Raw genomic sequence first — 5,372 nt, 5'->3', positions numbered from 1 at the left:
TGTGCATCAAAAGACTTCTCCAAAAGCGTAAAAAGAGACCCTACAGATTGGGAAAAAATATTCAGGAATGACATATCTGACAAGGGGTTTATCTCTAAAATTTGTCAAAAACTCTAACACCACAACATCAAAAAGACAAACAATCCAATTAAAGATGGGCAGAAGACATGAACAGACACTTTCAAAGAAGATATCCAGGCAGTGAACACACACATGAAGAAATGTTCATGATCAATAGCCATTAGAGAGATGAAATTTTCCAATTTCAACAATGAGATACCATTTCACCCCAGCAATAACAGCAAAGTTCAACAAGACAGAAAACAAATGCTGGCAGGATGTGGAGAGATTGGGACTCTTAGACACTGCTGGTGGAACTGTAAAATGATGCAACTGTGGAAATCGATATTGTGATTCCATAAAAAGTTGGAAATAGAAATGCGATTTGCTCCAGCAATCCCATTAGTAAGTGTATATCCTAAAGATGTGACAGCCAGGACAAGAGCAGATACACTCACACCCATGTTCATCGCAGCACTGTTTACAATAGCAAAGAGATGGAAACAACCTAAGTGTCCATCAACAGAGGAATGGATAACCAAACTATGGTACATACACACAATGGAATACTGTGCAACACTGAAGAATAACGTAGAATTCACAAAACTCCTCATAACTTGGATGAACTTGGAGGACGTTATGCTGAGTGAAATAAGTCAACCACAAAAGGACAAATATTGTATTGGTCCACTATTGCAAAAAGTCAAGGAAAAGTTTACATAGGGAAGGCAACTTTCTTTGTTGGTTACCAGGGATGGGAGGGGAGGTGAACGAAAATTTCTAGATTGTTAAAGAGACAAGTTTCGATTTGGGTGAAGGGACAGGCAATATACCAAAAGCAAGTGACCAACACAATGACACTAAGGAAAAGGAAGACCCAGAGAGGTGCACAACAGGTATAGACAAAAAAGATAAACACTTTTACATACACAATACTGCATTATCAGTAATAACTAACATTAATCTGTGGATGGATGCATAGGTTGCTGTTGTCGTTATGTGCCATCGAGTCGGACCCAACTCATAGCGACCCCTCCTTGGGTTTCCGAGGCAGTATCACTACGGAAGCAGATTGCCTCATCTTCCTTCCGAGGAGTGGCTGGTGGGTTTGAACCTCCCGCCTTCTGGTTAGCAGTCAAGTGCCTTAGGCACAGATGCATAGGTAGACAGGCTAAATGATCAGGTATGTCTAGGGAAAAGGGAATATAACCGCAACCAAATGTAAGTTTGGCAGATGACATTTCTACGTGTCTATTTGCATGTGCTGAAAGAATGTCCATATATATAATAGAGTTAATGGAGAAAAGTTATTGTGGTAGTTGAAGTTGTGTGCAACTTGGCTGGGCCTGGTTGAGTGGCTGGGCAGCTAGATGTAGTGTTCCCCATGATGAGACTGGTAATCAATTCCATGTTGGAATCTACTGTGAGAAGCTGAGTAGCTGCCTTAGGGATGTGGTCTGCTTCCTGTATATAAGGAGAAGCCTTGGGAATGGTCTCTAGCTTTTTGGCACACTTGAGCCCTGCATGTAGCCGAGTCTTCGTTCAGTAGCCTGCAATGCTCTGCTAATCTTGGGACTCTCAATGGACTTGAATTAATGGCCTGCCATGTGGTTTGGTAACATCGGGACTGTGCCTTTTGACTTGCCGACCTTGGGTTTGTCAGCCTCAGCAGCCAGCAGCTGCCTGAGTGAAGAAAGCCTCTGGCTTCAGTGGGCCAGGAGCCAGAGGCAGAGCTGAAGCCAAGGTCAAGGGGCTTTCACCCAGCCCCTAGAGCCCGGCACTTTGAACTCGGACTTCTAGCCTCCAAAACTGAAAGAGAATAAACTCCTGTTTGTTAAAGCCATCCCATTTGTGGTATATATTCCTGTCAGAGCAGCACTAGGAAACCAAAACAGTTATGATAACTTCTTAGCCACAGCCAAAAACCCTGAGGGAAGGAGTCACTGAGCCCACAGACTCAGAACCATGGCTGTGCGGGACATCGTTCAACTGGCATAACATACTACACAAAAACATTGTTCTGCAGCCTACTTTGGTGGGTAGCAACTGGGCTCTTAAAAGCTTGTGAGTGGCCTGATGAGACCATGGCCCCTAGCTGCCCTTCAGGTCTGGAACTGAACCCACTCCTGTGGCTTCCAGCCAAACAAAAGACAAGCATATGAGGTGAACATTTACACTAGGTAAATACACTCCTCGGAGAGAACAATCATGGGAGAATGGAAGGACTGTGTATGCACAGGGAGACAGCTCAGGGGTCAGAAGTGCATGGAGGGAAGGACACAGGCAAGAGGTAACTATGGGGAGGAAGTGGGAGGGGAGCTGTTGCATTGTGGTAAATTGTAGTCAACGTCATGAGACAAAGTGTAGGTGAATTGCTGTATGGAAAGTGAATTTGCTCTGTAAACTTTCACCCAAATCACGATTTTTTAAAAAAAGCTTGTGAGTGGCGATCTAAGATGCAATAATTGGTCTCTTCTCATCTGGAGCAAAGCATGAAGAAAATCAAAGATGCATGGAAACAATTAGTCAAAGGGACTAGTGGACCACGTGAACCTCAGCCTACACGACCCTGAGACCGGAAGAACTAGATGGTGCCCGACTACCACTGGCAACCACTCAGAAAGGGATCAAAACAGGAGATCCTGGGTAGAGTGGGAGAAAAATGTGGAACAAAACTCAAAATCATAAAAAACGACCCAGCTTATTGGTCTGATGGAGACTGGTGAAACCCTGAGACTGTGGCTACTAGTCACCCTTTAGGCCTGGAATGGAACTCACTCCTGTGGCTTCTAGCCAAACATCAGACAGGCATATAAGGTGAACGTTTATAGCAGCTACCTGTACATTCCTTAGAACAATCAATCATGAGCTATAAGAAGGGCAGTACTTGCACAGGGAGTTAGTTCAGAGGGCAGGAATGCATAGGAAACAAGGACACAGGAAAAAAGTAATGACAGGGAGAGGGTGGGAAGAGAGCATTATGGGGATTGCAATCAATGACATGAAACAAAATGTGTATGAATTGTTTTGGGAAAAACGAGTTTGCTCTGTAAATTTTCACTGAAATCACAATAAAAGTGTGTAGAACATAAAAGCATCATTGTGGGGATTGCAAAAGGGAGTTCTCCAGACATAGGCAGGAAGTTTGGAGGGCCTGCTTGTTGAAGGAGATCACAGGTTTACAGTGGAGCCAGTCTGTCCTGCTCTGTAGCCTTCTCCAGAAGTGGAGGCTTCTTAGGTGCAGGTCCAGAAAAATAGCCATTTGAGTTCCACCAGGCAAAAGGTGTTCAGATATTCAAGGCCTCTAGTGGAGGTCAGTCAGTACAGTCCATACGAGAAACATGCGCGCGCACATGCACTCTCTCACACACACAGCCACACAGACACAGACACACACACACACACACACACACAGAGGGGGGAAGCGAGGCAACGGAAAGACAGATGAGTAGGAGGGGAGGTAGATAAGGGATAGAGGCCTGTTGGAAGAAGGATTGGGTGGCAAGCAAGGGAGATTCTTATACTCAAGAGCCTTATAGAGACCCAGGAAAAGACTCTCCCTAGGTATCAAGGATGCTCAGTTCAGTGAAGCTCAGAAGCCATAGGTTCAGGGAAAAATATGGCAAACAATTGGCATGCCCTCACTGCTGATGCTGTCTGTACCCCTTGATATCGGGGTTAGACATTTGATGTGTGTCCGTCTAGATACTTAAAAACATACATATATATCTGCAACCAACATATAGGATTGTCTTTGAGTTTTTAAATTTACAAATTTGTGGTCAAGGGCATGCATTATTCTGCAGTTTGCTTTATGGAGTCATCAGAGCACTTTACAAAGCTATGTTCACATAGCCTTCTTTGTTCCTTTTGGTTGCCACATTTTAATCTACTGGATGCATAAATTACATTGCATTCATCCGTGTCCTCACTGATGGGAATTTAGATTGTTCCCAGTTTTCCCTCTTGCCAACATCCTTGTGCATGTGTCCTTATGCGCATGGCAAGCCAGTGTTTCCAGCAGTGGATATGCTGGGACATGGTGATGGGGGGCGGGGTGCAGGCAGTTTTCAGTTTTCATAGTTTCATTTAAAACATGGACTCTGGACCCAGGGTGCTTGGTTTAATCTTATCGCTAATATTGAAAGACTAAATGATCTTGGGCAAGTTGCTGAACTTCTCTGTGCCTGTTTCCTCACAGAAACAGAGGGTGATAATAATAGGAACATCTATCACAGGCTCCTTGTGAGGATGAGTAACTATTTATCTACAGTGCTGAAAACAGTGCCAGGCACAGAGTTAGGGCCTATATTTTGGTATTTATAGACTCTGGAAAAATATCCCTCCCAAATCGTTGCCCTCCCCACGCAGGGAATGTGCAAATACACTGGTTTCCTGGTAACCTTTCCAACCCTTGGATACGTTAAGCTCTTAATTGTTGCAACCCTGTTGTGTGAAAAGTGTTTTGTGTATTTTCACTTTGCATCTCCATGATCGGGAATGGTGAGCATCTTTTGGGGTGTCCATTGACCACTGAGGTTCTCTCTCCTTTGACTAAACGGGGGTAGAAGTGGGGGCCCCGGGGCAGTGTAGGGCAAACTCTGGCCTGCTGGCCATACCGACCTGCCAAGAAAGTTTCAGTGAAGCAAAGGCACGCCGATTCATTGTCTGTGGTCGCAGTCTTTCTTGCCAAAAGGGCAGGGTAGAGCAGTTACGAGAGAGATCAAATGCCCGGCAAATCCCAAAATATTTACTCTCTATCCCATTACACAGGAGCTCTGGTAACATAGTGCCTAAGGCACTTGACTGCTAACCAGAAGGCTGGCGGTTCAAACCCACCAGCCACTCCTCCGAAGCAAGGTTGGGCTATCCTACTTATGTAGTGATACTGCCTTGGAAACCCAAGGAGGGGTCGCTATGAGTCGGGCCGACTTGATGGCACATCACAACAACAACAACATCCCTTTACACGGGAGCTCTGCTGGTGGCATAGTGCCTAAGACATTTGACTGCTAACCAGAAGACTGGTGGTTCAAACCCACCAGCTCCTCCTCAGAAGGAAGATCAGGCAATCTACTTCAGAAGGCTCTCCCAAGGAGGGGTCGCTATGATTCCGAAACCCCTCCTTGCGCTGTGAGTCGGAACCAACTCAACGGCAGTGATTTTTTTTTTAATCCCTTTACACAAAAGGTATGCCAACTCCTGATTATGAACTGTTGGCTTCCTTTGCCTGTTGTCCTATGAGGTTGTTAAGTCGTGTTTTGTAAAATAGGCTTGGGAATACTTTCTGTCCTAGGTGCTCCATGTTCATC

This window comes from Orycteropus afer, unplaced genomic scaffold (genome assembly GCF_000298275.1).
Source record: "Orycteropus afer afer isolate SDZICR_OR568_19922 unplaced genomic scaffold, OryAfe1.0 scaffold01224, whole genome shotgun sequence".
Taxonomy (NCBI): domain Eukaryota; kingdom Metazoa; phylum Chordata; class Mammalia; order Tubulidentata; family Orycteropodidae; genus Orycteropus; species Orycteropus afer.
The sequence above is the reverse complement of the archived record's forward strand: the minus strand, read 5'-3'. Positions refer to the sequence as shown.